Here is a 24412-nt window from a genome sequence, read left to right as displayed (position 1 = left end):
AACACTGGTTCCCTCAGCCTGAAGAGCGAGATGAGCACCACAACCCATAATCGCCTTTGACTGGACTTCATCCAGGGGTCCTTTACCTTTTACATTACCAGACCAGGGGTCAAACAAACAGGCAAGAAGAGTTCCTGACATCTATTATTGTTATTGCTATTTATTTGTATTACCTTTCTACAATGTGTTTTTGATGCCTGGGTCTGTTCTGGTAAAACAACCAGATCCTGTCCCATCTTGAGTTTTATACCTTCTCTAAGCCTGTAATTTATGTGCTGCACCTGGTGATCTCTTCATGATAAGGTGAGTTGGGGTGAGCCTGGGAGGGGTATGGGATTTTTATGTACTATGTGTTTAATAAAAATAAAATTTTAAAAAGGACCTCCACTGAGAACCCCTGATATTGTGAAGATGTGTAAGCTTTCAGTTCATGGACTCTGGATCTCTGTGATTTAATTCTGAAAAATTGCTCTCACACGGGAAATAATTTGTAACTGGACTTCCTAATCTTTTAGTGGAAATCTCCTAAAATTATTTTAAAATGTAGGTTGCAGTATTTGAGTTTCAGTCAACAAATACTGATATGAATGGAGATGACACTATTAACAGATTAGGGAGGGGACAGTGCCCTTTGCTGGATTAACACAGCCATCAACTGCAAGAACACTCCAGAAAACTGAGAACAAAACCTGACATGGCAAGTTATCTAAATCATTTCAATGCTAATAGGACTTTTATTTCCTTTTGTGCTTTGCTAACACTGCATACACATTTATCATTGTTTGTCAAGTACTGCTTTATGAAATGGAACAATAAATAGTACAGGATTAATTAGTTCTATTTAGCTTTTTTGTGCCTACTAGATTCAATTTCAGAATAATCTTCTCTAGTATGTTAAATTAAACCCTTGCATTTAGTCTTCTCTTTTTTTCCTGATTGAATAATTACATTATTATATGACACAAGCCTAGGCCCAAACCATCCATCTGCTAACATGGAAAATGTGAAGATAATTAGACGTAAGACATTTCTGTTTTCATCTCTATAGTACAGTCAAACCTGTGCATCTTTACTTGAAGGTAAGCTCCAACAGGACTAAGTTTTCAATAAGAATCAAAGGTTTACAGCTATAGGATGATTTCAAAATGGAACATTTAACAGGTTCCACAATGATGGTCACCAATTCCATAAATGAGCACATCTTTTAATCCAGGAAGACCTTCCCCGTCTTCAGAACCTGGGGAAAATTGGGGGTCCATGGAACAACTCACCAGATTCTGCTAAAACTTCCCATAACCATATCTCATAAGTCATAATGCAGAGCATTTGGAAATGTATGGTTAGATTTATTTATTTTTAACATTCAGAACGCACCATTGGAGAGCTTTTAAATGAGAAAAGTATTTTTAAAGGGAGAGCGAGAGATTTAAAAAGCACAGCACAGGAGAGCACAGGCAACTATAGGGAGAAAATAGGGGCGTGTCAGGAGAGGGGGTTTGTTATTTATTTTCCCCTAGTCCTGATGAAGCAATGGGGTGTCCATTGAGCATGGACACTTGAGCATGGAAGCATGTAGAGTTTTAGTTCATGCAGGGTTCCAGGTCACATGGAAATCTACATAAGAAGGCTTCCCCTGTTCAGATGATGAAGCTCAAAACATGGAAATTGGGAACAGGGCTGGGAGGCTATATGATGCTGAGGCAGGGGGCCTGCTGCACAGTCTCACTGCCCTTTCTATGCATGAAGGGGTTACAATCAGTGCTATTTTTCTAGAAAAAGAGGTGTCAGAGCTCACCATGAACTTCTGCCTTGTTCTCTTATAATGGCAATAGCACCCACCTGAGAGGTGTCAGAGCTGAGCTCCGGCTGGGAAAAAAAGCCCTGGTTACAATGTTCTGTGCTTATGATCATAATATACCCAAATTAGACATGCATCGATGAAGCACATCTTCAAAATAAAATTCCTGATGAAGCACCTAGCAACACTGTTCAGCTCTTTGGCAAAACAAAAACAAAAAAAAACGAATCTTGGGAGTAATGAATGTTTTTATTAAAATGACACCGTTTTGTTGCTGTTTTCAGATAATGAAGCGTGACTCACGTCAAGAAGAGGAAGAGGCTAATTTCTCTTCATTAACTGCTAGCTTTTATGAAAAGGACTTTAAAAGCAGCCTATAAAGAAATGCACTCTTATCCTCTATATAAAATATTTATATATAATTACAGTAGTTAAGAGTTGGAGGAAAATGCAAATGGGCCATGTTGCATCCACTAATTCAGAATTTATCTGATCGGTGCCATTCATGTGAATGAAAAAAAAGTAACAGCAACAACCGGTAGAACTAATCTGAAGTTTAATGTACAGATGAATTTTGAGGTTGCTGCCTATATCAGAGTGAGGAATCATATGATGAATCGAAGGAATAAGTGTTTTTGGCCAGTGTATCACTAAAGAAATGCATTGGGTCTATAAATCTACCTGTCATGTGGACTTAATATTATGATCTAGATCAAAGAGTGATAACTAAATTTCGTGAAGTTCTCCAAAGACATTGTCTGGCTGTACAACCCTTGCACAGGGTTAAATTCTTCAATATGCCCTCAGCTTGCCTTATTCCACACAATGCACACTGTTCGGGGGGGGGGGCTCAGTCACTCACAGTGCCTGAAGCGATAGCCCTCCATAGACTGGATTTCAGCTGTGGGGTCCCGTCCCCCTATCCTATCTCTCTAGTCTTCAAGGAACCAACAAATCCACTCTGTCTGCCTCAGAAGTATCTCACCTTCAATGCCAGTATTAATCATTATGACTGGGGGGCCACACAGAAGGTGCATAACCATCAGGAGTTTTTAACAACAAGAGGAAGCCATGCTGCGATTGCTTCTGGCAATACAAAACTGATAACTGAACAATAGTACCCAAGAGCTGCCTCGGGTACATCCTGCTATGGCAAGCCAAGAAGCCCAAAACACTACAAAAGCACTTCACGTTTTCTTTTTTGTTTCCCCATTCAACATGAAAACTCCTTTGGTTATACAGGTAAGATTGGTCCTTTCTGCAAAGTATTACAGGATCAAAACATCTGTGGCACTTTTCATGAGTAATTCCACTCAGTGTACTGCAATAATTGGTGCTAAAGATTACAAAGCCAAAGTTTTATGGAGCTGCCTTAGGTGCCAGGTTTTAGTCACCACTGAAAGTCATAAAATAGGAAGTTGATTTTGTTTTGATGTTGTTGTTTTTACAACATGAGGTCAAGTGCCATTTGAATTTTCTGTATCAGGTATCAAAATGTCTTGGGCCTGCCCTAGTTTGGAATTCACCTCAGTCACAGCTCAAAGGCCCACAAAAAATGCCGGACAAAATCACAGGAACTCAAAAAGCAATGGAAATTGCATAGAGAATTATTTATTAGTACACAAAACAATGCTGCATATAATAAACTTGAGCGGTAGCTACTGTTGTGTAACAATTTCTCCAAACTCCTCACTTATATATATATGCTCATTTTACATACAGTATTATTATGTCTACTTATAATTTTATACCATTTTCATTTTTCACACACACAATTTTTGTGTGTGTGTATAAAGTCTACTGTACAAAAATGTGTACATAGGGGAAATATACATAGGAATGCATATATTAATGAAAAATAGTTTTGAAAACATATTGAGGAAATTGCATGCTTACAAATTCTCAGGAGGATATATATATGCAAAAATGTAGCAAACTTAAGATTGGCTGAGAAACTGAGATACTGTAAACTAAAACTGACAGATTCATCTGATCATAGCCCCTGACAGTGTGAGAAGTCAGTTGCTGTTGCACTAGTACAGGGGTCTGCAACCTTTAAGACAAAAAGAGCCACTTGGACCCGTTTCCGAAGAGAGAAAAAAACCTGGGAGCCGCAAAACCATTGTGGCCCACAAAAATATAAACACCCAGAAGCTCATAGCACAATTTAGACAGGTAATGAAGAGCAGGTAATGAAGGCAAAATGTCAAAATATCACGAAACACTCCCCCCCCCCCCAGCCAAACAACAAGCACTGTATTAAAGGAACCGTCCGAATGCCTGACGCTGCAGGGGCAAATCTAGAAGGGGAAATCCAACCCCCCCAGAATACTTCCGCCCCATGAACAGCACAAAAAACCTCTTTCCCCCTTCTCTCATTGCACACACTTTGTAAACCAAGAAAATCTTTTTTTAAAAAAAAACAATTTGGGAATCCAGTTGCGGTGAGGTAATAGCCCAGCTATTAAAGAACAATGTAGCTAATTCCAAGGCAACTGAATAACAAAGAGGCCAGCGATTAAGCTACAGTGCCTGGGGGGGAAAAAGTCAAAGGGCAATTCTAAAATGCAGCAGGGTGACTTTTAAAACACGAAGTTTTTTACCCACCAAAAATGGTGACCTCCAATATGTCGCCAAACCACTGCCCAACACTGATGCAAGTACAGGCTCCAAGCACTATAAACACCCAGAAGCTCATAGCACAATTTAGACAGGTAATGAAGAGCAGGTAATGAAGGCAAAATGGCAAAATATCACGAAACGCTCCCCCCCCCAGCCAAACAACAAGCACTGTATTAAAGGAACCGTCCGAACGCCTGACGCTGCAGGGGCAAATCTAGAAGGGGAAATCCAACCCCCCAGAATACTTCCGCCCCATGAACAGCACAAATGCAACCCTAAAAGTTTAGCAAACTTATGCAAAAGCACACAGCATGCACACTGCCCCAATCACTATTGGCCAGCAGAGGGGCTGGGCAAGGCAGCTGAGAGGGGCTGAAGCAGGGGGCTGATCACGTCCCCCCTGCAGGCGCAGGAAAACATTCCTTCAGAATGGATAAAACCCTTCTTTCAGTCCATGGGACTCCCACTTCTAGGGGGGCAGGGGGCTTCTGGGGGGGCACTGCCCCCTCCTGCCCCCCCGTCGGTACGCCCATGCTCGGGCCCCTTTCGCCACGCTGCTTAAGGGAAGTCTCCTGCGCGCCCCCGAAACAGAGCCCGGGACTGGTCGTCCCCTGAGCTTTTTCCCGCACCCATCTCATCCTGTTGGGCCGCCCTTAGCTGAACAGCTGGGCTTCCTTTTCCTTCCCAGACTGCCACGTGTCCTGGAGCCGGGCCCTTCCACTTTTTTAAAAGAGGGCTTCCCCCTCGCCCGCCGCCAGCAGCTCCACCAGCAGCAGCCAAACACAAGCGCCGGGGCAGGGGCCAAGGAGGGAAGCTGCTGCGGTCTGCTGCTGCCCCTGCGCTGGCACGAAACGAGGCACGCATGAGCAGCACAGCCGCCGGCAAGGTAGAGAAGTGGGTGGGCGCAGGCGGGCCAGCAGCGTGGCGCAGCACCCCCTACATTTCAGCGCTAAACGCACCGGCCCTGCCCGGAGCCGTGGCAAAGGTGCAAAAGAGCCGCATGCGGCTCCGGAGCCGCAGGTTGCAGACCCCCGCACTAGTACCTTTTGGTGGAAAAACAATTATACAGGACTATCTGGGCAAGCCTGTCTGGAAGCACCCTTCTTGGTAACAAGAACATGTGGCATTGGTTAGCTAATTAACATGTGTTGCAAGATTTTTGATTTTAAAAGACAGCCATCTCAATGCAAGCCGCAGGTGATTGGACTGAATTTCCTGATTAACTGCAATTCCGCAGTTTCATGCTGGAATCTCCCTTTGCAGTTCCTCTGTTCAAACGTAGCCAACTTAAGGTCAGTTTAGCAGTATTCCATTATGGGGAAACGTTCTCTCGCTGCTTTCCATATTTTGCCATTTCTGACATCAGCCCAGTTTATTTATTTGTTGCTTAGAGACTGACCAGTTTGCCCTATGCAGAAAGCAGAAGGGTGTGAGCTCATGATGTTGCAGACACTGTTGTTGCTGCTGCTGCGTCTTCCACATGCCTCATCTTCTGCTTCTTTTATAAGAACAGAATAGAAATGGCACCAGCCAGCTACTTCAAAGGGGTTTTAGCTCTCATAACATACAAATAGTTGGTTTTACCCTTAATCTGGTATTTCATGTAGCTTTCAATGCTGAACGTTTGCTGCAGTTCCTGCAGGAAGAAAACTTGAGTTTGCCGCAGAACAAAGATTACACAGAGGTTTCACAGACGTCTTTCTCATACTGCAAGCTCCAAATGTTAATTTTTATTATTTATGCTATACCTGAAGGAGCGTCTCTCCCCATCGTTCAGCCCGGACACCGAGGTCCAGCTCCGAGGGCCGTCTGACGGTTCCCTCACTGCGAGAAGTGAGGTTACACAGGGAACCAGGCAGAGGGTCTTCTCAGTAGTAGTGCCCGCCCTGTGAAACACTCTCCCATCAGATGTCAAGGAAATAAACAACTGCAGTGGACGCTCGGGATGCGAACATGATCTGTGCAGGAGGCACGTTCGCAACACGCAGCGCCGCGTCTGCGCATGCGCGGGTGCCGATTCGGCACTTCTGCATATGCGCAAAACATGATTTAGCACTTCTGCACATGCACAAGCGCCAGAACCCAGAAGTAACCTGTTCCGGTACTTCCGGGTTCGGTGTGCAACCCGAAATCGCACAACCGTAACCCAAGGTATGACTATATGTATCTGACTTTTAGAAGACATCAGTAAGCAGCCCTGTTTAGGAAAGTTTTTAATGTTTGATCTTTTATTGTGGTTTTTAATATTCTGTTGGGAGCCACCCAGAGTGGCTGGGGAAACCCAGTCAGATGGGCGGGGTACAAATAAATAAATAAATAAATAATTCCCTCTCAAAGTGCTGCGCAGCAATATGAAAACATTTTTTAAAAACCAATAAAAAAACCTGTCACTAAAATGACAAGCCACTCAAGAAAATTTTGCCTGAAAATCAAAATGCCTATCGAATCTCTGCTATAACGGTGTTCTGCAGCATGAGACCAGTGCCCAACTTCTAGCTGAAGCCAGTCAGACCTCTTTAGCATGAGGGACAATAAACAGCACTCTTCTGGATGGTCCCAGTGACTGGGCTGGCATATACGGGCTCTGGCAGTCCTTAAGGTTACTACCTTGCCTATAGCACAAAGTTAAAGGCTTATCATGACACATTGTTTTCCTTCCCGATGACAAAAGTATGATAAGTGACTTCACTGACGTGTTGCAGTAGGTAGAATGGCTCATTCTAGGCCTTATTTGGTGCTTAATGTTCCACGACCCCTAACCATTAAGAAACTGCATATAAGTACTTTATCAGAAAAAGGTATGTTTTCCAGCAATAAATCATGCATAATACCTTACCTGCAATAATAATGTATGGTTTTGTGTCATGAATGAAATGGTACATAGGGGCATATTTTTCCAATATTTGCTCGTTTTGACAATTTAGGATGCAGAAAGATTCTACAGGTTTTCCCCTGAACTTCACCATTCCAATGTAATCTCAAGGAAAGCCAAGAAGCCTTTTATTCATCATCAGATATTTCATCATACTGATAATTAATTTGGAGGACATCACTGACTGATCATATCCCCTCTGAAATAATCTTTAGACTCAAATAGCCTAGCAATACACTACAAATTATAATTTCAATTGAAATCCTTGCTTGCTCTGGGCTTGATCCAAATCCTTTTGAAGTCAATGGAAACCATTCCTTTAACTTAAATGTGTTCTGAATCAGAGACTTTTTTCAGTGTTTTCCCTGCAGCAATCTTCCTTGAGTCAGTAGGAATTCTGCCAAGGAAGGCCAGAGTAAAAGGGGAATATAGATTTAGGCACTGGCCTTGGGGAAAATATTTTTAAAAGCAGCTTCTCACAAGGAAAAAAAAAGCCCTCACCCACACATAAATCCTTACTACATCTTTGAACAAAATAGTGTACTTTCTGCAGCACCTCTTCCTTTCAGTGCAGTGAAAATTTGCCCCATTAACAAAAGAACTGCATAGTCTTGATTCTGAAACTTCATTACAATGCAAGAAATGAATGCCTTGCCCATGCAGCATTTGTGACCCAGCAGGTTCACAATGGAAAGGCTACGTTTTTTTCAAAGTTGCTATCAGGCAAGTTAAACTTCTTACCCCCTTCTGCAAATTTTACCCATCAGTTTCAGGGGCATTAAATGCTATAAGCAGCTGTGAAAATAGCAGCATAGTAAATTAGTCAAGGTTGTGCTTTATGCGCAAATGTGAGATAAATCCATACCTTGTTGTGATTTACGATGTAGCAACCTTTCTAGATACTTAACAGAAATCAATACATTGCTATCTGCTTATCATGCAATATATTGATTTCCTAAGAGCAGAGGAGGAGATAATTATTCCAGTGCTGAATGAATATCCTTCTGTAACAATATTTTAATAACCATATGGCAAGGCAGAAATTATGATAATCAAAAGTGTATCTTTTAATTTCCTATAGAGCGTCATCACAAAAACTAAGAGTAAGGGGGAAAGTAATTTCCCAAGCAAAACAACTGCAATTTGACATTTACTCATTGACTCATCATCATTAGAATAAGAATGCAGTCTTCTGTAAACCATAGCACGTTAAGCAAAGATAATGAGCTGCTTCTTTATTTTAGGACAAATAGCTATCTAAATATCCACGCATATAAATGCCAGTTGCCAAGCTTCTGTCATTCCGTAATATAACATCTAGCTAGAGTGTGGTAGGGGTGAGGACAAGACAGTTTATGCAGACGGGTAGAATTCATTCTCAAGAGTCCCTATGATATTCTACGGAACAAAACAAATGGACTGCAAAGTAGAGATATAACTTGCCCGAAGAGACACAGGAGTCACAAGGGGTCAGGAAACAGATGTAGACCCCATCCCAACAGTTTAATGAACATACCACTTTACTTTCTCACAAGTAAGTGGATGGTAACACCTTCCCTTCACTGACTGTGGTTCAAACCCCCCCCCCCATCAGGCTGTGGTGCAGTGTGGGACACAGCTGAGAGGTGACAAAACAAATTGGGGTTGTTGCAATATATAGGTCTTCCCTCCACACAGATCACCCATCAGACTGATGGGCTTTTTATGACTATAAACAGACTCTCCACTTCCACAGAGGGTGGGATGTTCCTAAAGCAGTACTCTAGGCTCTGATTTCCTTTAGATGAAAGAGTACTGGAGACTTATGGTCGCTTTGTAATATTATATTTACTTGCAAACATCCATGCAGAGTAGAGCAGAAGAAAGCTACATCCAATATCAGCTAAACCTGCACACTGGATCCCTGGAAAGATATTCCTGCACTCCGAAATGATTTGCCGCCCTCAGCCACTTCCGAGGGTACTTTCAACTTGTCTCCTTTTTTTCTGTTTCCCCTGTCTGTTTCCAAATACTACCCAAACTAGCTTCAAATGCCTTTTCTGGTTTCGCTTTTAGTTTTGAGCAGAGAGACAGAGAGATTCCCAACCTTCAAATTAATATTTACATTTTGTACAAGCGCTGACTGAATCCACTGGGGAAATACCAACTCAACAAAGCATTCATATGGGTATAAATAAAAGACAACTGCAAGCCTCTATTTGATTCACAGTGGGACATTGCACACATGAGAACATTCAGCATGGCCAAATGACTGCCGGGTCACGCAGCAATGGAGAAAGCCCTGCTGGCAACATTCTGACTTGGCAAGGCCTCCCCACCACCACCACCAATAAGCAGGTGGATGGAACACCTGCCAAACTAGCCCTTGCCTGCCACTTCTCCAGCGCTCCAAGCTGGCAAGGTATGGAAAGAGAAGCCATCCAAGTTGAAATCAGTTCTGGCCTGGCTGGCACCACTTTGAAAGCAAATTCACTCAAGAAGTGCCATCCAGGCCAAAATCAGCATGAGAATGATTCCAGCTTGGCCGGTTCTCTAGGGCCAATGTTCTCATTTCATGCATCCATGCTTTTGGTTCCGCTGGTTCTCTCTTCCAGCACAGCAAGTAAGAGAAACGTAATGGGGGCAAGGACCCCCACCCAGCTGCCCCACTTGTCAAAACCGATTGACCTTTTACTAGCATGCTATTATTAAACTTCATAAAGTGCCCCCCCCAAACTTGTTGTCATTCGTATTAAGTAGAAAGCATGGAAGAAGGCTGGGACATGGGTGGCGCTGTGGGTTAAATCACAGAGCCTAGGGCTTGCTGATCAGAAGGTCGAATCCCCGCGACGGGCTGAGCTCCCATTGCTCGGTCCCTGCTCCTGCCCACCTAGCAGTTCGAAAGCACGTCAAAGTGCAAGTAGATAAATAGGTACCGCTCCAGCGGGAAGGTAAACGGCATTTCCGTGCGCTGCTCTGGTTCACCAGAAGCAGCTTAGTCATGCTGGCCACATGACCCGGAAGCTGTACGCTGGCTCCCTGTGGCCACAACCCCAGAGTCAGACACAACTGGACCTAATGGTCAGGGGTCCCTTTACCTTTATGGAAGAAGGCCACACTTTCTACAAACTGTATCTCTCTCCAATCCACACCTCAAATTGTAGCCACTGCTTGTGGAATCTTAGATTGCACCCCTTGAAGGTAAAGGTAGAGGACCCCTGGACGGTTAAGTTCAATCAAAGGTTACTATGGGGTTGCGGCACTCATCTCGCTTTCAGGCCAAGGGAGACAGTGTTTGTCCACAGACAGCTTTCCAGGTCATGTGACCAGCATGACTAAACCGTTTCTGGTGTAACGGAACACCGTGGTGGAAGCCAGAGCGCACAGAAATGCCGTTTACCTTCCCGCCGCAGTGGTACCTATTTATCTACTTGCACTGGTGTGCTTTCAAACTGCTAGGTTGGCAGGAGCTGGGGACAGAGCAACGCGAGCTCACTCCATTGACCTTCTGATCAGCAAGCCCAAGAGGCTCAGTGGTTTAGACCACAGTGCCACCCGCTGAAATACCCCTGGAAACACGCTAGTGACCGTGGTGAAATCAGCACAGTAAAATTCAGGGACTTCCCGCATCCACAACAAATATTACATCCATCCTATATGCTCAGGTACCCAATACCTATACAGGTGCATCCATCCTTTCACTGTGCAGGTTGGCTCCCTCTGTTGAAATAAAGAAGGATGCTCATACACACAGGAAACCAATAGGAATGCATACAAGACTCTGGATCAAGCCACTAATATATAATCAAGTGCACACTAAACAAAGATGATTTCATATTTAATTTACAAGGTCATAATATATTTTAAATATCGCTTTCTCTAGACATCTTCCATATTGTGCTGCGTTGATCTCAAACAGGGAAAGTTGATTGACTTTCGGTATTGTTTTTTGAAACAGTCTGTCCCAAGACTGGTGGGAACCCTTTATAATATGTTTTATAATATGCGTTTCTGTATATTCAAACAAGTTCATGAATCTCACCTGATTTTCTCAGAGCTCAAGATGAAGTTGGTTTAACTTGAGAGTGCCTTTTGAAGCATGAAATTAAGTATCTTGCTCATATACGTTGCCAGAAAAGCTACTCATAAGGGAGACTGGGTAACTCAGTAGGGAAACCTGATGACCTTTTCCTGTTAAGAACTTGGGTCTTGAATCAGAAATGAAGCTAAGCCTGGTGTTCTCATCTGACTAATCCAAAGGAAATTTGTGAGGTTCAAAAAATTCCCATCAATTTGTCACAACTGACAGCATGTTCAATGGCAGATCAGCACTAGAACAGAGGAAGGTTTATTCTGTGCCGAGAGTGTCATGGTTACATGGGGAACAACCCCCGCTAAACCAGCCCCTACTAATTGTCATTCGTGTCTACTTGTCATGTGCATGCCAGGCACTCTAATTAAAAGCAACAAACAGAGCCGTGCATGGCATGACAAGCTGAGAGCAGTGCACACTTTTACAATATTATGTAGTCTTTCAGATTGCAAAACAAGTCATCCTGACCGTGTTAGCCCCCGTTTAGCGGATGTGCTGTGACTTTATTTAGCAAATTATGCTTTCTGTGATGTGCGTAGTAACAAAATTGTAATTTAAGTGCCTGCTTTTGAACGTTTTTGGGTTTTTTGAAACCTTAGGCACTAAAACGGCAGCGCACCTAATTGCATACACACATGCAAAAATAATTTGTGAAAATCTTTCAAGTATTTCGCTTTGTAATGGATCAGAAAATAAAATTAACAAATTAGGTTGATGTCTCAGGCTTAAGGGCTTTAGAAACTATTGCCACAGATTCCCAACTATCAAATATGCAAATACCTTGTTTAAGCTTTGCACCTATAAAAATCTGCAGCTAAACCAATCTCCTCCAATGACCAATACTCATCAAGTGCTGCCAATGGTTTCTGAGCCACCACTCCTGATGTGAACACTGTAAGTCACTACTTTCTATGAACAGATTTTGTTGGGGACTTTGGGTTTTTTCCACTGTTATTATCAGAACCACTACCATCTTTTATGAAGGGAAACATAAGAGAAGCAGGGGAAACAGCTGGTGTGTATGTGTCTGTGTTCTGTCAATGGGGTTTCCCCACCACCAGCATGCACATAGATAGCCTGCCCTCATTGACCCATGTCCTGGAACCACCAGATTACACTGCTCTCGCACATTATTTGTGGCACTGTCTTTGAAGATTATTTGGAAATAGTTCAGAAACAGTTGAGAATGTGTTTAACTAGACATGCTATCTCTGACCTGGCATTGTGTTCGTATCATGCCTGTGATTTACCACCTGCACTGGGTCTCTGTTCATTTCCAGGTTCAATCCAAAGTTCTGGCTTTGGCCTGAAACCCCAAAGAACCACATGTGTGCTTGTGATACATTAAACACTTAATTGGGGGGGGGGTCTCTTCTTCAGCTGCCTCTACCTGGGTGTAGCAGTGGCTACAAGGAGAGGGATAGTTGTTGGTAATGCCTCAAATATGAATGTTCTCACTGGGAAAGCTTTATTGGTTCCTACCTTGTTATCATTTCATTGCCAGCTGAATACTTTTAATTTCCCATTTTTCTTGACCTTCTGCAAATTACTTTTATACACTGCTTTGGTTTGTTACTGCTGACATCTTTTATACTACTCTTTTATGTTGTGGTGTCTTAATGTTTCTGTTTTAAAGTGATAGTAACTTTTTGCAAGCTGAACTAGTAACTTGCTGAAGGATGCAATATAAATGCACTAAATCAGGGCCAGGCAAGCTGTGACCTTCCAGATATTGTTGGACTACAACTCCCATTATCTCTGACTATGATGGCTGGGGTTGATGGGATCTCTGGTCCAACAACATCCAGAAGGTCACAGATATCCTATCTTTCACAACAGAAAACATTTTATTACATGGTCTATGTAAATGGACAAGAATTTGGGGGGAGGTTGACTGAGAATAAGGCTAAACAGTAATATTTTTTTTAAAAAAAGTTTAGAGATTTATATTAAGCAGTATGCCGAAGTTTTAAAACAAATAAGCCAATTAATAATAATAATTCATTATTCCCAAATATTTGCTCTAAAATCCAACATCTATGGGAGATTTTTAGAAATATTATTTCAGGAGGTTAGTAAAAGAAAATGGTAATTATTGCATAATGAAAATGCTCTTCTTCTCACCTTAGCTGGAGTTTAATTCTTAGGCTACTTAAAATATCTATTAAAGACACATAAGTGATTGAGACAAAAATGAGTGATAAAGAGTTGTGCTTTCAAGGAGCTGACCACTAGCCAGATATAAAGGCACTCAGAAGCCAATAACTCCTACTGTTCTCAATAATGAATAAAAGCATGAATGGCTAGTTACACGCAGAGCTTCTAAAAAAATCTGTCTACTTCATTTGCTCTCCAAATGGAAGCTTGAAACTTTCTTTCTTTCTTTCTTTCTTTCTTTCTTTCTTTCTTTCTTTCTTTCTTTCTTTCTTCCTTCCTTCCTTCCTTCCTTCCTTCCTTCCTTCCTTCCTTCCTTTCAGCATTTAAAGCTAATAGTTACTTTTGTGTTTCTTCCCACTGGGATTCAAGAGTAGCCATTCCTGTAGCTATGCAAACCATTTTGAATTAACCAAAATATTTTGTTTTCAATATGGCTTTCCTCCCACGTTTGAGAGGGGTTAAGGCCTTCTCACATGAACAAGTTAATGAAAACTCGCCCCAGAAGGCATCTACTCCCTACAGAAAAGATGCTTTTTGTATGTTTGGTTCTGTTCACTAATCTGCTGCTTCTGCCACCATTGTGCTTTCTCCTTGCCATGTGAAAAAAGAAAAAAGTGGTTTGCGGGTGTGCAAGGGAAAATTGTGGTGTGCCATGTAACACAATATAATTGGAATACTTGACACTTGATGTTTAATTTCAGGTAACCTTAGCTCCTTTGGTAGCTTTATTCTGAAAGCAAATTTATGAAACCCTGATGATTCTAGTTTCCTACAGCATATCTACATCACCTTACTTCTTTTTGTGCTAGATGAGCATTAACCTAACATAAACTAGTCCAGAGGCTATCCAGGCAAAAGATCACCGTAAGCACCTGTGACCCAGGTGTACCCACCTACAAATGCAGTGCTCTTGATTCACATAGAAAAAGTCTGTGCAAATCAGCCCACCTCACATGTGATCCTATGTCCTATGTCCTGCTTCAAGCACCACAAACCAAATCATCTGAACCATGCTTTGTAGTTTGGAAATACTGGACTTGATGCCTATAGACTAGTTGACTATGTCAACTATAGTTAACAATGCCTCCAAAACTGCCAGGCTTCAGGGAATCCGATCCCTCCCCCAGTGGCAGTCAAGAAGCAGATAAACGAGAAGAGTTCTTATCATGTAATTTATTCAGTATTCACAGAGAGAGAGAGAGAGAAATGCAGTCTCTATTAAATAATGATGTTGCTCCAAGTAAAGTCTAACCCCCTCAGTCTCTCCTATTCTATGTCATCCCTACGCTGGCCGATCTGAGCTTTCTGCCTCTGAGCTCTCTGTTCTACTACTCTCAATGCCCGCCTAGTCCTGGGAAAGGGTGGATCAAGAATGCTTTCCAAAGACACTGAGTGTCAGCTGTCTCTCCCCCGGTGTTTCTTCTTCCTGCTGTTCCTCTCCCAATATTGCCCCGCTTTTCCCCTCTGCAGCCTCTGAACTATGGCCTTCTGCAAACCACTGTTCTAAATCTATACTGTTCTCCTGTTCTTGGGAAGGTTCAGACAAAGGGGATGGTCGCCCCCACTTATGCTGGTTTGTCTATACAAACCACAGTTAGTATAAAGCAGGGTGGGTGGGAGGGTGTTTTTTTGTTTGTTTTTGTTTAGGTATAATAGGACTCTGTGGTTTGGTCAAAAGTGGTACAATACTCTCCCCTGCCCTTAAAAAGGAAAGGCATTTGAAAGGAGGAAGCATGTGAGAGCAGGACTCATGCAGCCTTGCTCTCATTACCATTACAACTCAGCTGTGCCACTGTACAGGGTTCATTTGTGTAAACATTACAGAAACAGTAATTAATTAAGACTGCGTTTGGCTTAACTTTACATATTTATTTTAAGCGTCTGACAGAAAGGCTGTGCAGACGAATAGGTACTGGGAGGGGAAATGATTCACTAGGAAAAAACCATGGCTGCTATGGCATTGAAAGTGGGAAGGGGGTCCTAGGCAGCCAAGGGGATACTGGGTGCCACAGGCAGACCCAAGCAAGAACAGAGTTATTTAGATGATGGTTAGTCTGGTTATGTCAGTAGCCCACACTGAAATGACCCATCCGATTAGAAACTGTACAATTCCATGGTTCAGGCTGCAATAATGGTTTGGACACCATCATGAATGCATTGAAAATGGCAAAACTTCTCTCTCATCTACACATTTAATATAACAGAGCCAGAAAGTTAATAGTTAAAAGTAAACTGGGTAAATTATCCGAAGGCTAACTTATGCATTACTATACAGTGGTACCCCGCAAGACGAAATTAATTCGTTCCGCAAGACTCTTCGTCTTGCGGAAATTTCGTCTTGCGAGGCACCTTTTCCCATAGGAACGCATTAAAATTTAATTAATGCGTTCCTATGGGAAAAAAAGTCCGGGGGCCCCTCCCGACCGGCACCGGAGCCAAGCCAAGCCGCGTTTTAAGACTGCAGGGAGCGAACAGCAGCGCTGCTGTTCGCTCGCTTCTGTCTTAAAACACGGCACCGCGGCTCCGGGAGGGAGGGAGGGGGCCGTGGGATCATGCCCGACATCGGGCATGATCCCACGGCCCCCTCCCGACCGGCACCGGAGCTCCGCGGTGCTGTGTTTTAAGACTGCAGCGATTGCTGCAGTCTTAAAACGCAGCTCCACGGCTCCGGGAGGGAGGGAGGGGGCCGTGGGATGATGCCCGACATCGGGCATGATCCCACGGCCCCCTCCCGACCGGCACCGGAGCTCCGCGGTGCTGTGTTTTAAGACTGCAGCGATCGCTGCAGTCTTAAAACGCAGCTCCGCGGCTCCGGGAGGGAGGGAGGGGGCCGTGGGATGATGCCCGACATCGGGCATGATCCCACGGCCCCCTCCCGACCGGCACCGGAGCTCCGCGGTGCTGTGTTTTAAGACTGCAACGATCGTTGCAGTCTTAAAACGCAGCGGCGGGGCTCCGGGAAGGAGGGAGAGGGCCGTGGGATCATGCCCGACATCGGGCACGATCCCACGGCCCCCTCCCGACCGGCAGCGGAGCTTACCTTTTCGCTGCGGTCGGGAGGGATGTTGTCCGCGTCTGCCATTTTGGATCGACTGCGCATGCACAGTCGATCCAAAATGGCGGACGCGGACATCACCCCTCCCGACCAGAGCGAAAAGGTAAGCCAGCTTACAGTGGTACCTCGCCAGACGAATTCGTCTTGCGAAAAACAGGCATAGACGAATTCGTCTTGCGAGTCAACTAAAAACTCGCAAAACCCTTTCGTTTTGCGAGTTTTTCGTCTAGCGAGGCATTCGTCTTGCGGGGTACCACTGTATTGATTATATTATGTATCACTCTACTGAATTGTACACAAATACTAATTTTGTATGAATATTCCATGCTTTACAATGCATCATAATCTCAGAATTAGCTGAAACGCTATTGCTACAGTTTTTGGTTGTTGTTTTTTTTAAAAAAAGCTACACATGCCTATTTGTTGTTCCTTGAGAATAAGACCAAGAAGAAAGTCATGTTGTAAAATCTTTGATAAGCACAATATGTTCGTAAGGATTCAGTAAAACACACACACAGTGAGTTCCATGCCACAGAAGATGGCACAAACCTTGGCTGGGTGGTTTGGAAACAGACAGACAGAAAAATCAATTTTCCAGGGGTTGCACAGTGCTAAAGATAGATATTTTATTGAACCTGACCTTAGAGCACAAATTCTCCTGTGTCTACTGTCTTTATTCATACCAAAAAAGTTAATTAAATATTCTACCACGGCATCTGATCTTTATTATATGCTGCACGTACTTGAGTAATAATTTTACTAATTCCCCATTGTCGTCACAAAACAGATAATCTTCTCTTGAAGCTCCAAATAGTTAAAAGAATAATTTCATGCTCAATAATTCCTTTGTGTGTCTCAATGCAAGAGGAAACACCGTATTCTCTTATTGACATGTAAATTGTCAATGAATGAGATTCTCCAAACCAGGCTCCCCCCCCCCACTTGCAGTCTTGCCACTTTCTACCCTTTGATAATGCTGTATTAGAACTGAAATTGAAATGTGTGTGTAGCAATATGCTACATAATATTACTACCTATGGACACTTGACTAAGGGAAGTGTCCCCAGGTGTGACAGTCAAAGGGAGCAAAGACGATTCAAAGACAATTTGGCATGCAATACAATGTAGCAACCCTGATAATCCATAATCCAAATTTCTCTCCTTTTTAGTCTGTAACAATGTTTACATACATTGTTTATTGTGAGAGATCAAGCTTTAATATAGTCTGTGTCTGTGTCTGTGTCTGTGTGTGTGTTAGATTTACCTGAAGAAAGACCATCAGGCTCCAAAACACCTTGGATCAATAGACCTCTTTCTTGTCTACCCCACCATTGTTGTTGTTGTTTGCCTTTGATCTCCAGAGTCCTGCAACTCCTGACCTGCCTTTTGATACCTTGCCCTATGGGCTTTATCACCAGATCAGAAAAGGAAAATCAGAGAAGAAGGAAGCCCAGGTTTGTTGCTGTTGTTCAGTCGTGTCCGACTCTTCGTGACACCATGGACCAGAGCACACCAGGCACGCCTATCTTTCACTGCCTCCCGCAGTTTGGCCAAACTCATGCTAGTTGCTTCAAGAACACTGTCCATGCTCATATAGAGCCACTGACTCTCACTAGTTTTGTACTGCTTTCATAATACAAAATGACAGCCCAAAGGAACGTGCATGTGCTCTGACCTGGGGACAAAATATGCCCATGGGAGAGATATGTGAAACTTCACTTTAGATACTATTGAAGAAATGCAAAAGCAGGAATAGCCATGTCCAAGTCCTTAAGCTTAACGCTTTTCAGAATACACTAAGCTAAGTACTGGTGCTCATCCCTCATGCATTCTGCATTGTATACCCCTCCCCACTGTATCAGCATTTCTAGAAGGCATCCATGCAAGGCCTCCTTTTATCATAATGGATTTTTATGGTGCAAGCTGGAATATACTTTGTTTTAACAGAGCTAGCTGTTCCAGCCAGTTTGCACATCTTTGCCTAGCCGATACAAATTAAGCCATGACCTTGCTTCTTAACTCTGAGAGAATTAATGTGGATTATTATTTTCTTAACAATTTTGTTCTATAAGAACATAGCAAGACAGGTCAGAAAGCTTTTCTGTGCATTAAGTAAAAAACAGAGAAATGCATTGTATCTTGGCTTAGTTCACAAAATATCTCAGGGATGAAATTTCAGGAATGCTGCAGCATTTGAACCACGCAAAGAGAGATGCTGGATACCACTGCAAGTCAGAACATAAATGTTTCTGAATGAGTAGAAACCAGTGTCTTTGAGAAGCACTATGGAGAAAACACTGTAGGTGCTTCTGAAACTTTCCGTAAAATTGAATACGTTTTTTTTAGAAATAGGGAAAGCTTATGGAGTTGTAATGAAGGTATCAACTGAGCAACTTTTTCTAACATGGCTCTTTTACTTTTTACAGATGCATGCAAGCAAAAATTCAGTAGGTGAAGCATTACCGCTCTCTTCATCTGAATACTTAGAAAAGTCAGATGCAGGATTTCTGCCACACAGCTACTAAAGACACCATAGCTGCGGCAAGAGGAAAAGCTATTACTTATAGGCCATATTCAGATGCAGATTTAAGCCATGTTTTAGCTCTGTGTTAATGTGTTAAGCCTCCTCTCAGGTTTGGAAAGTCTGCCTCAGCCTCTCCTCCTCCCATGTGGAAGTATTTGTTTTTGCTTTTTGTTAACTGCAATTTCCTGTATTGTCCAAACCAGAAACCATGGTCTAGCAGTAACAGAACAGACACGGTTCAGCAAATGTTTGTGAACTCATCTCACCTGTGGAGGAGGAAGAAAGTGAAGGGTCATATTCAAGCCTTGCAGAAGCGTAGGTTCACCGACTTAGCGCTCCACCATGGTCTAGCATTATGGCTAGATGGGGCCACGGTGTCAATGTAGTTTATAAAACTGTGTCTTCTTACATGATGTGAGGTTAATGTTGCAATAATGCTAGGTTGGTTTAATAATAATGTCTGTGTTAAAATCAACTTCTAAACTGAAACATACACAGTCAGCAGTCAGTTTAGAAGTTGATTTTAACACAGACATTATTATTAAACCAACCTAGCATTATTGCAACATTAACCTCACATCATGTAAGAAGACACAGTTTTATAAACTACATCTCCAGTCTGAACTAAGCATACAGCAAGCCTGCAACTTTGTTGTCGTTGTTTAGTTGTTTAGCCATGTCCGACTCTTCATGACCCCATGGACCAGAGCACGCCAGGCACGCCTATCCTTCACTGCCTCCCGCAGTTTGGTCAAACTCAAGTTAGTAGCTTCGAAAACACTGTCCAACCATCTCATCCTCTGTCGTCCCCTTCTCCTTGTACCCTCCATCTTTCCCAACATCAGGGTCTTTTCTAGGGAGTCTTCTCTTCTCATGAGGTGGCCAAAGTATTGGAGCCTCAGCTTCAGGATCTGTCCTTCCAGTGAGCACTCAGGGCTGATTTCCTTCAGAATGGATAGGTTTGATCTTCTTGCAGTCCATGGGACTCTCAAGAGTCTCTTCCAGCACCACAATTCAAAAGCATCAATTCTTCAGTGATCAGCCTTCTTTATAGTCCAGCTCTCACTTCCATACATCACTACTGGGAAAACCGTAGCTTTAACTATATGGACCTTTGTCGGCAAGGTGATGTCTCTGCTTTTTAGGATGCTGTCTAGGTTTTTCATCGCTTTTCTCCCAAGAAGCAGGCATCTTTTAATTTTGTGACTGCTGTCACCAAGTAAGTAAGTAAGCAAGCAAGCCTTACCCGTGTTTAACTTGTGCACATTCAGCTTCACATGCATTACAAAAAAAATTAAAGGGGGGCAGGAAGGGGGCAGGATTCCAGGGGGAAAATGGCTTTGGCAGTCCCATCTGCTATGGAACCCAACAGGTTTTGACTATACGTACATGATTTTGGCTTAGGTAAGGTCCCCACAATGTAACCCCCACATAAGCTGCTGGCTTACTGTATTTTAAAGTTACAGGTAGGTAGCCGTGTTGGTCTGCCATAGTCAAAACAAAATAAAATAAAAAAATTCCTTCCAGTAGCACCTTAGAGACCAACTAAGTTTGTTCTTGGTATGAGCTTTCGTGTGCATGCACACTTCTTCAGATACCTGTATTTTAAAGAAGATTCTTTCCAGTAGCACCTTAGAGACCAGCTGAGTTTGTTCTTGGTATGAGCTTTCGTGTGCATGCACACTTCTTCAGATGCATGCACACGAAAGCTCATACCAAGAACAAACTCAGCTGGTCTCTAAGGTGCTACTGGAAAGAATTTTCTATTTTGTTTTGATTATGGCAGACCAGCACGGCTACCCACCTGTAACTATTTTAAAGAATTGTCACTTTTCTTATTTGCCAGGTCCCAAGTCTTAGGAGCTGAAAAAATTAAGGTATTTGCCACCATGCAATTTAGGTGCATGGCTACTTACAAAAAAATTTAAAATGTTTGCATGTGAAGTATATTTTGTGGTAACCAGTTGGCTGTCAATATTTTGTCTCTAGCACTATCTGTTTCTGCATTCTTCTTATCAGCTCTTTTCCATTAGATAGAGCTGTTCTGCCAAAGAACTAGCTGTTTCCTGAATTCCATCTGTGCTTTCAAACTGTTACCCATCTGTGCAGTTTCAACTTTAAATAAACCTCTGACCAATCAGTGAGTGAGCAAGAGACAGAGAGCGCAACAGTGGGGACTCGCTATGCACACCTTTTGTTCTATAGCTCTTTTGCAGATATAGGAAGGAGCTGAAAATGATTGGCATTTGCTCAAAATCGCAGCCTGACACCATTTTTAAGCAGGAAAACAATGTTTTTAATATAGAAATAGCTGATTTTGGAAACTAATTATATTCCTGCTCTGCAGAAAGGACTCCACTAAATGGCTTTGGAACCCCCTGCCTTCTAGATTATCCTCATTTAAAACAGGCAAGTTATCACTTCTTGCCACTATGTAAGATAAGAGGCGGGAGGCGCAGCAGGTCTAAAGAGCTGTGCATGACACCATTCAAAAGCACTGATTTGCTTTCGTAAAATTGTACCCCTTTATCGGAGCTAAGCAACACGAGCCTCAGAGCCAAATACATCTATATGTGACTGCTTAATCTTGGGCGTGTGTGCAGTCCCACTGAAGTTAAATCAATGTAAAGGTTTGTTGTTCTGGCCACTGGTTCACTGTCACTTCTGGGAAACTGTGTGCATAGATCTGAAGGCGAAATCTGATTAAACAACAACTTCCAGATCCTCATTAACAGCAAGCTATAAATAGCAAAACACACCAGGTAGCAATAAAATGTATTTTCAACACTATCAACACCAATTCAAATAATTACACCAGAATGTCTTTCACGCTTTTCATTTGGGGTCTATGCGTGTACAAATATTGTTTTTCCAGGCTGACTCAGACTGCACATTGGCCAGGGGTGTGGCTCAGTGGCAGGAGCCTTACAAAAGTGCATCCATGTGCATGTACAGATTGATGCTGGTCATGTCTCTGCTGAGAGTATGGCTGGTGTGTGCACCAAACTCTAGGGGCCAAGAAGGTTCATGGAAGCCCCTTCACGTATTTGGTACCCGAGGGGACTGAACGGGATCATTTTATATTACCTTTCGGAAATGCTCCAGGGCAAATAAATATATATATACAGTACACAGCTGTGTTGTGCCTTTGGGTGCTGTCTCTGTGGGTGGGGTGCTATTTCCCAGCTTCTTAGACATGTGTTGTTAAATGCTTCCTATCCTTGGTCCCACCTCCATCACTCATCTTTGCATCAGTGTATGACTTATGGATACATGGAAAAGGTACTGTTAGTATTTTAGCATGGGGGGAAAATGTTAGTCTTTTACCCTGAAATGACAAAATAACCCCCCACACAAAGGAACTTGAAGCAACAGGTGATACAAGCATTTTCATGCCACCTAGTAATGTAGTGACACAGACCTGAGATGAAAAGGTAACAGCCTGCAGAATGCACTCTCTTTGCACCCATCTCCATGGAAGATGTGGGTATAAAAACCACATATTACTTCACAGTGATGTCAGGTCAGACATGAGTTTAAATCTATGGTTTTACAAGTACAAATCCACAGAGATAGATGGCCTATAAAATTCTTATCTGTTTATTGACACAATGGTTCACACACCTTCAAGTGTGTTATGGAAGCCGTAATATGGCTCATGCGCATGTGAAAAACCACCCTGAGAAAATGGCTGCACTGTTAAAAAACGAATCTCAAGACTGTTTCTGTTATCCTTTTAACTAGCCACTCCAGCAGCATATAATTCTGTAGATTAATATGTAATTAAGATGCAGAAATATTATGCAAATCATGGGCATACCACATTGTGTGATGCAAGGTCAAAGCAACATTACATTAATATTAGTATTACTATAATTAGTGTATAATGCTATCTGCATGCAACTGAGTAAATTAATGACAATCTCCTCGCAGCTTACAGGCATTTCACTTTATTTATTTTTTTATTCATCACAGTTGGATAGCAACGAATAATCTTTTTTTTATTATTTTAGTTGGCTAGCAACTTTTTGCTTCTGTCTCCATGTAAATACATTTTACACATCCAAGAAAAAGGATTCTGTCCATGAAAGTTTATGCTAAAATACATTTCTTAACCTCTAACGTGCCCTGTTTCTTGTCATTTGTTTTAGATGTAGTGCAAAGAAAGAACATTAATTCAAGTCATCCACTTGAGCATTTTAGCTTTCATCAAGATATATAGAACTTCTCAGGTTCCTACACATCAACCCTTCTAACATACAAGAAATTGCAAATATCAAACAGACCAATCTATCAGGAAGATGTCTAGCATAAACTCTATCCCAGCGTATGGCACACATTTCTCCAGGGACATACCATTTAATATCATGAATATACCAAGATTCACGAGCAACATATTTAAGTCTTCCCTTCATTTTCTCTTTCCTTATTATGTAATAATATGAATTGAAGCCATCTCTTATGTCTATTCTGGCATACAAGAAGTAGAGAGGGACCAAAGCTCTTCTTCCACAGATAAAAGGACACTGTCATGGACTGACCAGATTCAGAAGACTGGTGGGAGGCACTAGCTGGGGAACGCCCCCCCCCCAAGAGAACCAGGGGATTGGTGGTGGGACGACAATGAGTGGTTAGAGGGAGACGGAGGAGGAGGAGGTGTCGAAAGCCGAAGAGGTAACAAGGTTAGGTGAACAGGAAGAGGCTGAGGCTGAGAGCAGTCCAGGCTTAAGAGGCAAGAGAGGAGCAGGACCGGGAGACAGAGATGAGGCAGGCTGCTGAAGAAGCCAGGGAGTCACCCCCTCCTGCTGTGACCAGCTCCTCTCCCCTGCCCTAGTCTCCCAGAACAGGCAGAGAAATGAGGAGGGCAGAGCAAAGAGAGACAAGATTACAGAGCCATAGGCTGCTGGGGAAGGAAACAGGACCTTCAGTCCTAACATCTGCCTCACTGGGACAAGACCTACTGGGAAGACTTGCTGTGATCACTAGGCCTGCACTGTTTTCGTTTCCTTGAATAAAGAGTTAACTTCACTGACACCATTGTTTTTTATTGCTGACCTACACCCGAGCAGTGAGAGATTTTACTTTCTTGGGCTCCATGATCACTGCAGATGGTGACAGAAGTCACGAAATTAAAAGACGCCTGCTTCTTTGGAGGAAAGCAATGAGAAACCTAGACAGCATCTTAAAAAGCAGAGACATCACCTTGCCGACAACGGTCCGTATTGTTAAAGCTATGGTTTTCCCAGTAGCGATGTATGGAAGTGAGAGCTGGACCATAAAGAAGGCTGATCGCCGAAGAATTGATGCTTTTG

At 42.8% G+C, this 24412-nt stretch overlaps 1 protein-coding gene across 2 annotated transcripts in view; it reads right to left on the bottom strand.

Moving 5' to 3' along the window:
- Positions 1-24412, bottom strand: part of TAFA2 (TAFA chemokine like family member 2) — a 131807-nt gene that overhangs the window by 67559 nt on the left and 39836 nt on the right. The window lies entirely within an intron of this gene.

The sequence above is a fragment of the Lacerta agilis genome, chromosome 10 (genome assembly GCF_009819535.1).
Source record: "Lacerta agilis isolate rLacAgi1 chromosome 10, rLacAgi1.pri, whole genome shotgun sequence".
In the NCBI taxonomy this organism is placed as follows: Eukaryota; Metazoa; Chordata; class Lepidosauria; order Squamata; family Lacertidae; genus Lacerta; species Lacerta agilis.
The sequence above is the reverse complement of the archived record's forward strand: the minus strand, read 5'-3'. Positions and strand labels throughout refer to the sequence as shown.